Source organism: Phyllostomus hastatus, unplaced genomic scaffold (genome assembly GCF_019186645.2).
Source record: "Phyllostomus hastatus isolate PE091 unplaced genomic scaffold, TTU_PhHast_1.1 phas_scaffold_129, whole genome shotgun sequence".
NCBI lineage: Eukaryota > Metazoa > Chordata > Mammalia > Chiroptera > Phyllostomidae > Phyllostomus > Phyllostomus hastatus.
Genome location: NW_025334009.1, coordinates 25,251,525 through 25,264,747, shown reverse-complemented (window position 1 = coordinate 25,264,747; position 13,223 = coordinate 25,251,525). Strand labels below are relative to the sequence as shown.

At 40.4% G+C, this 13,223-nt stretch overlaps 1 protein-coding gene across 2 annotated transcripts in view; it reads right to left on the bottom strand.

The window, feature by feature from the left end:
- The window catches only part of SATB1 (SATB homeobox 1), a 96,616-nt gene extending 83,796 nt beyond the window's left edge, over positions 1–12,820 (bottom strand). Inside the window, exon 1 of one of the 2 annotated variants that reach the window (XM_045856636.1) lies at positions 12,582–12,820. The gene's annotated coding sequence lies outside the window, so the exon portion shown is untranslated. Of the gene's footprint in view, positions 1–6,606; positions 6,718–12,581 lie in introns of those variants that run through there. The other variant, XM_045856638.1, reaches the window with a different exon arrangement.
- Positions 12,821–13,223: the final 403 nt, after the last annotated feature.

Here is a 13,223-nt window from a genome sequence, read left to right as displayed (position 1 = left end):
GTCCATTCAAGGTATACTGTTTGAAGAACCATGATAAATTAGCATTTTGGCACTTGCTTGAGATTTACTAGGGTGCCAGAAATCCTGTACAGGTATATGATTTATCATCATAGACATAAGCGACTAACCACAAAATTACACAGGGAAGTAAAGTTCTAAAACCAGTCTATTATTTACTGGAGCCAGAACATCCCAGTTTCCTCTATTTCTTTTGTCAACATAGTTGTGAGCATGATTTTTCTCCCAGAAAACTTCAACCTGGAATGAGATTTTCCTTGAACGGTGCAAATCTGTGCAACTTATTTCCAGACGAAGTCACTGCACTTAAGCAGAACTGAAGTATTCACACCGTCCTTGCCCAAAAGCCAATGACAAGTCATCACAGTCCAATGAGGTCAAACAGCAACCGTTCCCAATCAACCTTTTTAGCCAAAACATAACCAAATCTTAGTGATGTGAATGGTACCGCTAATCTTCCCTGGCTTAATTGAAGGGAAGACAGTGTGAGGTTACAATGGACCTGAATCCTGGTCCAGATTTTTGTGGAGGGATTATCAGCCAAAGGCAGTTTCAGGTATTGTACTGCTATGTCCATCACCACGAGGCACTGGACAGGAGTTGTCCATCAAGAAGGAATGCCACCACCAGAAACGACTGTACCATGCCTGGATGGTGGCTGAATCCCACCATAATGCTGGAAATTTGTTGAAGCAAGGGAGAAGTTAATTCAGAAGTAACACACATTCTATTTGGGATGATGGAAAAGATTTGGAAGCAGATTGTGTTGACAGTTGCTCAACAGTGTAAATATAATTAAGGTCACTGAATTGTACACCTAAGAATGGTCAAAATGACATTCTTTATGTTATATATCTTTTACATCCCCCCCCCCAAAAAAAAAAAAAACCTCAGCAAACCAATCTTTCACCTATTCCTAAGTTTGGCAGATATATATTAGCATGCAAATATCATGCCAAGTAGAAAAACAATGAGCTACACATACTGAACGACCCCATCCTCCCCAACAACCTTCCCCTGCTTTGTCCTCACCTGCCAACAGCCACAGTCCAGTCTATGCTAGATAATTAATTCATATGATGAATACCTGACCCAAGGATAATTAACAAGGATTGGTAATTAGAGACCAAGATCCCACCCAAAGTAGGTAATTTGATGGTCCTATGATGCAAAAAAATCATTCTGTCTTCAGATTTTATTCTATACTATTATATTTTTGCAAAAGAAGACAAAGAAGCATAAGCAAAAACAAACACATAAGGGTATGTTGAGTCTAAAAACTCTCTTTGGGATGTTTTTCAAATGAGTGAAAATTAACTATACTCATGAAACAGCAGACCCTTCCTTCCAACATGCAGTACAGCCACAGACATGTAACAGTTATAAAAATGCAGTCAATGTATTAATTTATAAAATGTCTCTGTATAAAGACTTGAGATTCTATTTTTTAAAATATATAATTTTTGTTACAAGAAGCCCAAAAGCCTTTCAAATTTAATGTTCAGTCACTTTTAGGTATAATAATTAGGATTAAAGTATTTACTTTACTTTTCCCGGCAATGATTTATATCATCTTTTTCTATAATACATTGTCCTGTATTATGTCTCCTCCTATCATCTCTTTTATTGATTTCACATCTGTTTAATATTAAAGACTTTTATATGAATGATGAAGTTTTTAATGTATTGGAAGTTCATGTATGTTATTGAAGTTCATACTTACATATATATTTTTTCAGTGCATGATTAAAGAATATTAATATATAAAATCACATATTATGTATTAAAGCAAAAATAAAATCCTAAGAAACAGGTCCACAGCATAGCTGTAGCTAGACATATCCAGTCACTTATTTTGCAGGTGTATCTTTATTTATTAGTGTGTTTATTAGGGAATTTAATTTATTAAATAACAAACATGAACTATAAATATATGTGCAAATTTCCAGCTGATGTGAAGCAAAAAGTTGACAAATAATGCTACTGTATAACTTCAAAAATAGAACAAGTGAGCCTTGAGGCTATTTTTAATAATTTATGTATATTTATTCTGTAAAGACTATTTTCATGTGTACTTTTTAAACATATATAAATATACTTGGAGAGAAACAAATAGCATATTTATGAAAAATTTTGATGAAGACCAGCCTGTAACTGTTTTGAGACTGTATTGCTTTAAAGATGGACAATACCCGTCACTGTGTATTACTTCTACAACTGAAAAAACCACACTATATATTCACACTATCTTTAATTAAATTTAAATTTGTATCTCCGTGAAGATAACAAGGCTCTCAAAAATAACTTTTTAGTTTGCTTTGCACAAAGGGGTTTTGTCACTAAGAACCCACCTTCCTGCAAGTTTAAAGGCGTCTGCGTGGCTGGAGTATGCTGCAGGTTCCGATGGAAACCACATCTTGGGGCATTCTCTACAGGTTTGGGAAACCCAACTGTCTGGCCAACATCCAGGTATGAGAAATGTAGATGTCATATGCATATAGCATAACATGATATATGTTCACAGATACTATTTGCATGTTACACAATTTAAAGCTAGTCTACCACAATTTCCACTAGAAATCCTACAAAATCCAGAGTTAGTATGGCACCTCTATTATGAATCAATTCCCACAAAAGCAGATGAATGACACAGAGGGACAAGTTGTGGAGAAAAGGTAGAGAACCTGGATTTAGGGCTTGCTCCTTCTCGACTAGCTAGCTGAAGGAACCTTCATAAGTCAAGCAGGATCAGGTTCAGAATCTATAAAGTGATGGAAAAGAATATGATTATCTTTAAGACCACATAAAAAATCCTCTGCCCTTGAATTTAATTTAAAAAATCAAGTTCACTTTAAAGAGAATATGAAGATATAAGGAAACTTCCCACATGCTGCATGAGATGTTTATCTATATATGAGACAGGTGTCAAACAAACAAATAGAAAAAAAAACCACTAAGGCAAAGAGAAACTTTAACTCACCAGATTCCATCTGTTACATTCGAATTCATGCATAATTGATTATCCATGACTGGTAAGTTCTTTTCTCACTAGCCGACCACAGTTTTTTAAACATTATGTATTAAATCACTACTAAAGTAGCCACATTTCAGAAACAGCAAGGGCAGGATAAGAATATTTTAAATGAAAAATTACATGCTGGTTAATAATAATACAGCTGACCTATGTTTAAGGGAGAGAAATTTTAATCATGTGCATATTAAATATTAATAACCTATTCTGTTATTGTTATAATAAGGTTAAGTAGGCTTCTCCAAGCTTAAGGAAAGAGAGAGAAGTAGGAATGCATAATGGTGCAAAAAGATACAGAGACGGGAGGCAGACATAAGAAAAATGTGTCAACAATAAACAAGAGGAAATGAGAAAGAAGGAAAAGATGAAGGTGGAAACTAATCTCTATGTGTCATTATGACTGCCAGAGTACTGGCAAAGAAGCAGCATCCTTTTATTTCAATTTTAATCATTTCTGAATTTTAATACCCAGCTCCTTTTGTAATTCTCCTGGCATTCCCCATATGCCTCCATCCCAGCCAAAACACCAGTGTAAATTAAATGGCAGGCAACCACACCACTGATGTAGCCTCCCCAAAGAACCTACCAGGTGACCAAAAGCAAAAAAAAGGGGATGTCTACCTTATATCCCTGAGGACATCTAGCCAATTAACAGGCTGAATGTTCTCTACTTTCTTTAATTTTGAAAAGAAGGACAGTAGTTAGGTAATCTACAGATAGAGAATCATGAAAAAAAAAAGCAAGCCAGTAGTAATACAATAATCAGTGACCATCAGGGCCTGGAAAAATGAGTTTGCTCTCACTGGCACTAAGGAGCATCACATGATTATTTAATTACAGCTCTAATTTTTGTCTTGTGGATGGCAACATATCAACAATTAATAGGGCAAATAGAGGAGACTGTTCTTAAAGAGACAGAATGTGTGTGATAACATAATAGGTCACACAGCAGTGTACTGCTGAAGAACACTTTCCTTTCTGTAACTAAATGGGGCTGTCTTGCAAATAGCTGCATACATGTGTTTTTTAGATCACCCTCACAGTATGCTGAGAAATTTTCAGAATGTTTTAGATGCAGCCAATACAACCCCACTGGAACTCAAATGTTGATTTTAAGGAATGGAATGAAATCTTCATTAATATAAATAAATCTTAAAACATTTAAAAATACAACATACAGAGTTACAATGAAAAATATCTTTTTAGGCAGTAATCATGGCTGATATTTTTTTTCAATGGGACCCTGAAAAAGATCATTATTGTAGGAAAGAATGGGTAGAGGTCATTTAGCTTTGGGCCACTGGCAAATAGTATTTTTGGTCCCAGAATACCACAAAGGCCATTCCATGGTGGCTAACTGCAAGGACCTAGGGGAGTGCTCTGTATTGACTCTACTACAGTTTGCCACCACAACCAAACCCCAAAGGACCATGAACATGAACAGAGATACTTCACCTAACCCTCGAGGTCAGACAATGAGGATAAAACAGACCCCAGTGCTACTGTCAAAAAATGACAGAGCACATAGTTAAAGAAGAAAAACATTCAATTATCCAGAAAGCCGGGGCATGTGTAGATGAAGTGTTCAGATAACCCCAGTAAAAACAGAAAATTAGAGAGAAAAGTCTTTTATTGCAATTAAATTATTATTGTGACACAAGCAAAATTCACTGTTTTATTGTTAATTTAGCAAATCTTTAATGAGTGCTCACTATGCAAGGCACAGAATGCTAATTGTGAACTTTCTCTTATTTTATAACAGAGATATGCACCTTACACTGAATTTCTTTCTTGTAGTTTAATATCTAATAGAAATATATATGAGCAGCACCTAAAAATGATGAAGTGGGAATACTAGTGCATTTTTAAGTGCTGCACTACACAATTACAAGGTCTACATATCCAAGTCAACCAAGGGAATTCGAAGAGTTAACCAATTTGACAGACTTGTCTAAGTAAGACGAGGTCTACCTTCAAACTCCCCTCCTTAGTCACCCATTGTTCTGCCATGCCCAAAACCCAATTTCTGGTTTGAAACCTGGAAAATGAGATTGTCTTATTAGAACTACCGCTGTGATCAACTTTTCAAATGCATCTTAAGTATCAGGTTTTTGGAGCATTTTAAGAGAACATGACTTGGATAAAGGAAGAGTGACTAAAACGATTCCACAAAAAAAGAAGTATTAAGAAGTGCTATCAACTCAGTAAGCTTTTACTGGCTGAGGCTGGCCAAAGCCAGGAGAAAAGAAGGAAATGTGGGCATCTCCAAACACAACGTGGGAAAGCTAAAACTACTGAGGGGCAACGATTTCTAATGCTCCTGGCAAAAGCAATCAAGCCAATACTAACCGCAGAGAAGGGAAAAATTACAGTAAAAAAAATTTTTATAGCCCAGTGAAAAGTTCTAAAATTAACTTGTTTTAGTAGAAAGCATTTTGATGATTCTAGACCAAAATGTGATTCCGTACATTCTAAAAGAATATTTGTAAGAGTCTAGCAAGCAGCAGCTTGTCTGTAAGCATATACATCATTCTTTTTTTTAACATGACTGTTAATATACAGTTAACATGTCTCAGAAAAGGCTGTAATTAACTGTCTACTGCTCTAATAACACTAATAAGCGTACAGTATCATTAAAATACAATGGCTGCATACAAAGTAAGGCTGTCATTTTTTTTTACTTTTAAAATAATGTTCTAAATTGTCTTCCAGTCTTTTTTAAACCACCCAAAAGAGCCCACCTCTAAGATTTGTTTTATAAAGTATACTTATTAAAATATTGTTATATCTTCCTATCGTCTGCAGAAACCTGCCTAATGTTAAACTGGATATCTAGGTATCATGTCAATGGGTAAAGACACAATGGGAAATACTTGGATTAGTTTAGCACCTCACTCACTGATTAAATACTTGGAGAAAGGTTAGCTTTATTCGGAATCACACAGCCACGTTGTTAATCCCCAGTGACTTCGATTGTCTGGTTCACTGGGACAGGAAAACTCAATTGCATTCAACAGCAAACAGCTAATTATGGATATGCTATATTCAAGACTACCTTCCATTTCAAAAGATATCTGTGTACACTGGGTCCTATTTTATTTATAATAATTATTACAATAAAATATTTATAACATGAAATCTCTTTTGCCTTAAAGTCCTTAACATTATAAACATTAAAAGGCCAAATTCTCATTTACATGCTCTTAACGGCATTACAGAAACCAATGAGTAAGACTAGAAAAGAACCTCTAGCAATCAAGTTTACTGTGCGCCTGCCTTCCTGGAAAACTGCATCTCAAGAATTCCCTTTTCTTTCAACATCTCAAGGAAAGATGGTCTAATACCTTCCCATGGGCGCTTCCTACCTTATTTTGTTCCCCCAAAAGAATGCCCACTGAGGAATTTTTGTTGGTATCTGGTCTCAAATCATCTCTAGCTGAGAAAAAGCAACATCCCAACATGGAGACCTCCCCCCCGGACACTAAATGCCTGTCTCTCCATGTGGCTGTAGCCCTGATTCTCCATGTGGAATTGATAGGAACATTTCTGGCACTTACCCTCCAAATATCAGAAGCTGCTCTTTGAATCTAGCCCTACAGGAGAGCTCTCAAAAGGTAGTCTCTGATGAGGTGACAGTGACGAAAGTTCTCTCTGGCAATGCTAGCAAGGCAGAAGCATCCCCAAATGAGATGGTTACCAGTTGCCCGTGAAGCAGCTGGACCATTACTGCAGTTCTGAGGGTGCGTCACAAATCAGGTCATAGCTCTGGGTAGAGTCCACCCACTTCACCCTGTACAACGCCCTCCACTTCCTGCACACCTGGGGGGGAGGGGTACTGAGGAGGGAGGCTGATGCAGGTCCCCAGACATTCTTGTAAAGGCACAACCAGGTGCAGCCTGACATCCGCTTCTTCTGCAAGCATTCAGTTTCATTTGGGAGACCTACACCCCAAGGTGCTCAAAATTTGCGCAACAATAAGCAGGTTATAAAATAAGTATGAGCATATAAAATGAGCATATAAAATATTGCACAGTTAAATGTTTTATCCAGCAAGATCCTTCTTCCACTGGAAACTGAACCAGCTCTTAATTTTTGATTACAAGACACTTCACTACCAAATGTCAAATAACTGGACTGAGTAAGTTTCAGGAGAATCTAGGGACATAAATGCTGGGGTACCAGTTAACTACTTTTCATCCCTCATTACTAAACTAGATCACCACAGAAAATGCGTTACATCCTTGAAAGTCCATTGAAAGAGGTGATAGAATTTCTATTACACCAACCCTCAGACAGCAACACCCATGGAAGTGATACAGAATAACTTGAAAGAATAAAAATAGGCCAATATGCTAGAGAACTGCTACGCTACTAAATCTCACCCTGAATATATATACACACAATCTGTATCTATTTACTCTGAAATGAAATATCTGATCTTAAAAAAGACTTTAAAGAAATAAACAGCAAAAGGTACCATTGGCATAAGTTCAAAAGTACTCAATAATGTGTGTTAATGTGTTGATCACACTCTATGAAGACATCAAGTTTAAATAGACTTACCATTGAGAATAGCACTTAGGAACGATATATAAATTACCATAGTAGAAACTCTTTCTTTGGCACAGTGAAGCAGAAGAGCCTTGTGTAACAAATTTGATTTATATGCCGGATTAAGACCACATTCTGCTCTGCTGTCAATGGAAGATGTGATTAGAGATTGACAACTGTGTGTAGACGATGAGCGTGAGAGCTACTTATAGAATGTCAGTGAAAATAAGCATTTTCTCAAGTTACCCATAAGTGTTACAATTCAACTTCAACAGTGTTTGGATGTTTCCAGAGTTTTGGAGAGAAGGGACTTTTAATTTAAAGAGAAAACAACAAATATATTTGGTATTGTAAGAAAGATGAAATCATTCTTATCTTAAGGTTGATATACTAACAAGAAAGGAGGCAAGAATATTTGCAGCGGAAAGCCAACAGTATCAAGCAATCAATGAGCCCCACTTGACACTCAGACTTGCAGATCTCCATTAACAACTGAACCATTCCATCTAAGGCTTGGAAGGGAAGATACTTTGTCAAAGTTATTATCTAAGTAATCAAAGAGTTTAAGTAACCTATTCAGAACTTTGTGGAAAGTTAATTTAGAAAACATACACTTGAATGTGTTTGAACGTATTTGTCCTGAGGTTGTTCTAAGATGATTATTTTAAGTGGCATGCAGATTCTTTGGGGGTTTTGATCTTATAGTTGAGGTATGTAAAGGAACATTTCTTCCAACTGGTTCTCACACGACAGAAATGAAATTACTCTTCTTCAAGGTTTTGCCACTGGGAGAGGATAAGAAAAACTGCTCTCGACCCCTACCCCCCAACCAGGAAGAGACTGAAGACCTGGATTACAGCACAGGTAGATATTAAAATGGAGACAGAGCCGTTATTTAGTGGTGACAGGAATATAAATACGTGCACTAACCTATAAACTGGTATTTACTTCAGGAAGGTAAGTAATATTTTTCCTTTGATTGCTGAGCTGTCAGTTTAATGCAGCGTAAATAAACAGTAGGTGCCTGCTAGCTCAAAGTAGGAAGTGTTCATTCCACACGAGGAACAGATTACTGGAGCCTGATGCTCATCACGCTGAAACATAACTTTCATTTTACCAGAAAATACACCCTACCGTGGATGATTTTTCGTGCCTGATCTATTAATTAACTTAACTCTGTTCTGTCAAAATGTAAACTGATTTGTTAAAATCACCCCAGAGTTTGGGAGTTTGAAAACCAAATCAATTTGAAAAACAAGAGTAATGACTGTTCTGTAATCTGATCACAAATGCTAAAACTGAATACTTAACAGAATAAGCAATAACTGTACAAAAACAAAAAAAAGAGAAAAGAACAAATTTAAATATAGAATTAAATCATCTGAGTTACAGAATTGACTCAAAATGCTCCTTCTTTGCTAATTAAAAGCAAGTGACACCTTCACTTCTTTGCAACCTTGTGCTACTTAGATCCATTCAACATGTATGCTTGTTCTGCCCTCTGAAATATCTAAAGGTAAGCCATTCATAAAAAATGAAATCACACTCCTTAATTCTAACAGAAACATTACTGAACTCTCCTGAGTGGCAAGTGTGAAGATCAAATGGCAATGCCCTTCCTAACAACATTCATATAAAATGTGGCTTTCTTCTCATTTTCTACATACCACAAAACTATGACAGTATATAGTAACTAATTTTCTCGTCATATACGAGTACAGAGCAAATTATTTCATGGCATCATTTAAAATGGGAACTGGTCTGAAAAAGTCTACAAGGCAATTTGGAGAGGTTTCTAGTTAAAACATGAACACATTCTGATAATTAAGCAATGGATTGTAAAGGGAAAAGAGGGGTTTAAAAATGTTGTTGCATTCGACTACGACATTTCTAGACATGGTCTGAGGATTGATTCAGTGACATGTATTTATTTTATATACTTCATCAATCTCAACTACTAATGTAAGAGTCATGCAGGATAACACATCTTGAAAGAAATGATGGGTCTGTGTAAAGGGCGTATTTATGTATGGGCCTTTTGGAAATTTACAGAGCAGATGAAAAACCACTAGAGTGCTTTATAGAGTCCCTACTGTATATCCATGTGGTGTTTAGCTTAATAGTGTTTGTAACCAAAAGATTTTTACAATAATGAGGAACAGGTGCCTGTTGCCTGACCTTTTAGGCCTAATTTACAATCCGCAACCTGTCACGTGAAAAAATAATTCAAAATCTCCTCCAGATATTTCAATCTTTGCTAATATAATGTAGTGTTTCTTAACCATCACTCAGCATATCATATCTTATTCAGTTGCAGGTTCATATAGCTGGCAACAGACTTCTTTGCAGAAATAAGTCATTATTCATTTTGTTGTTGTTTTTCTTTAAGATGCTGGGAGACTGAAGAACTACTTTTGTAGATGATCAACCAAGAATATATTAATTTATACAACAACTGAACAAAAGGCATTCCTTTTGAATACTTTTACATACAAAGAACTATTATTTATTACATATTTCAGCTTGTGGGAAAAGGAGGAATGCATTGATTCTAGAAATAACTATTCAGACTTTGGGAAGTTCTTTAGGTTTTCTTTATCTCTTTTCCCCCCCTTCTCCCTCTTCCCTCCTAGCCCCCCACACATTTTAAAGCACTAGTACTTTAGGAGGGAAATTTATCCATCATTTGTATTCATTATTCAGAAAGGAATACAAAATTGAGCAGTGATTTTTATTTCTCTTGTACAATTGTGTTACATGTAGCCATACTCAAATTTACCAGTGCTTTGTATTTTATAGCTACTGTTTACACATTATGTATTGCATATGACTGAACAACTCTACACTTAAAATATTGTTTCCATTAGAAAAAATACGAAGTAATAAGTGTCAAATGGAGATGAAGAATAAACATGCTTGGTGTATTTATAAAATGCACAGACATTTAAAACGTGCACAAATAGTATACATGTTCTGCTACTGTTACATAGTATGCACATTGTTTAAAGTATATTTAATAATGTGCCTAACCAAGTTAATTAAAGTATTTATGTCTGGTGATTGTGTTAAACACTCCTAGAGGTAGTGAAAGATACAGCCAGCTACTTCTGCAAACTAAAGTTGAAATTATGCACTTATTATAACCTTTTCTAACAATGTGAGAAAAACAGAGTAAATATATTAAATTTGTTTCACAACAGATGCTTAGGTTGTTAATATTTAAGATGCCTATTCATGCTATTCCTGTCTGCACATTTGTCAAAAATGTAAGCTTGAATGCTAATGTTTGCCAGCAGACTGGAGCAGCCAGTATATGAATGTACTACTGTTCTACTAAAATAATATGCAATAGAAATAAAAAACTGCTGCTAAATCATAGCACTAGTACCACACAGCAGATTAAAGGTTTGTAGAGAAAACATTTCAACCTTGGTTTTCTCCAGTTTTAAAGTATGGAGATTTTTTTCCCCCAAACACACTTGACTATAGAATAAATTTTACATTCCTGACACCTCAGAAAAATCCACTTCAGTTAGGGTGTAAATTTCAATAAAGTTTCAGCGGGATGAGTTACTCCATCAGCAGCACAAACACTGTAGATTTTAGGGACTGCTGCGGACAAAACCTGACACTGAGCAGTCGCATTTTACCCATTCTTACCCCCTCCTCTGTCCTCTTGGTAAAGTCAGGTGGCATGGCCTTCAAGGATGCAAGCATGGAACCCAGTCTGGGCAGAAAGGTTCTGTCCTGAAAACTGGACGTCGTTCTGTTTTCCCTGTGTCTTTTACAACCATGCGGAGTCCAAATCTTAAAACATTTGCCTGGAAATCCGGAATGCCGCTGAAAAAGTTCACCGAGGAAGGGCACAGAGGTCAAAGTTGCCAACTAGGGCACTTTGAGAGGCTATCCTGTGGTTGACACTTCTAAGTGAAATTTGCAACGCCCCAGTGGAGGTCCGGGCCAAAACCTCCAGCAAGAGCCCTCAGTCCCTCTCGGTCTTCGGCGGTCATCCCAGGAGTCCTGCTCCGTGAATTCCCCTGGTACGTGCGTGTCACCGCCCGGACCTGCCACCTGCCTGCAGTGTCCCTCTCCCGGCGCTTGCCCAGCCCAAATCGGTGCTCCGCCACCCGGGAGCCTCGGCAAGGAGCGCTCGGAGAAGGCCGCCCCGCTCGGGTTGGGGCCGCAGGAAGGAGACCCCGAGGCCACTCCTGTGACGTCTCGGTCCTTGCAAAGAGGGCAGCACCTCTCCCGGCCTCCACCCCATCTCCAAACTCAAATTCAATCCAGGAGTCCCTTCAGGACCGGTCTCACTACAGCCAGCGAAGGCTGGAAACGCGGTGTGCCGCGGCTTTCAAACTCCCGGCGCCCGAGTGGTTCCCGGGATGGAGAAGTTGCCAAAACTTCCCAGGTCCTTGTCCGCCGCCGCTCCCAACCTGCCGCACGGGCGGGGGCGGAGGCGTGCGGAGATGGACCGGGCAAGGATGCTGAGCTTCCTTGCGATCCCGCGGGGGAACGTTTCCACTCCCCCAGCCGACTCCGCGGGGCACCTTTCTGCCAGCCCGGCTCTGGGGCGCACAGAGAGGCTCTCCCTTTCCCTGTATGCTCCCTTCGGTCTCTTCGCCTCCCCTTTTCTCTTCCAAAAGGGGTCACGCTGATGACCTGAAGGAGTTTGTTCAGCCAGGGTCTGCCGGGCAGGTGCGTGAGGGTGTCCGCACCCTGAGAGAGGGCGAATGGCATCTTCAAGTCCCCCATCCCGCGTGCTCTCCCTCACTCTACCGGCCCACCCCTCCGGAGCCGGCTGCGCTCGCGAGAGAAGGGGATCGGCAGACCCCTGCCACCGGGCGCCCAGGAGAGGGGAGCCGAGCAGCCCCAACGAGGGGCGCCGGGAGTGGGTGTTATAAAGAAGTTTGGATCGATCCCGAAAAAAAGAGAGAGTCGGAGATAAGAGTGAGAGAGGGGAGAGCAAAGGAGCAGAACTCACTCAGGCATGGGCGTTGGGAGCGGCGGTGGCTGTCGAGTGCGGGCCGGAGCCCAGGAACGGCTCCCACGGCAGGCGCGCCGGCGTCGGACTTCCGAGGCGGCGGCTTGTGCCTCCTGTGCCGCCGCCGCCGGAGCTGCGGCTGCCGCGGAAGTTAATTGCAACTTGACTTCAAGTTGTCTTCTTTCCCCATCCGAAGTGGGCGTTTAAAGGGGAGAGAGAGGCGAGGAGCGAGCTAGCAAGCGCGCGGGGCCGAGGGAAGGAAGGGAAGGGGGGGAGGGGGGAGATGTTAAGGGGGGGAGGGGGCGGGGGCGGGAGGGGGAAGGGGCCGGCGGGAGCTGCTCTCGGCCCCGCGGTCGCCGCGCCCGCAGTCTGGAGGCGCACCGGAGCGGCCGGGGCGCCCCCCACGGGAGCCCGCAGCCACCCGCGGCGCGCATCCAGCTGCGGCTCCTCCGGCCGGGCACGCTGCGCCCTGGGGCTCCGCGGACCCTGCGTCGCCAGCCGCTCCGGAGCTTCTGCTGCGCGGGATGGCCGGCGGGGCGGCGAGGGCCCAGCCCGCCTCCCCTGCGCCCGCCCCGGCTTCTCCCCCTGGCGGTGGAGCCTCGGCGGCCGCCGGCAGCACTAGGCGCGCTGGAGCCCGAGCCG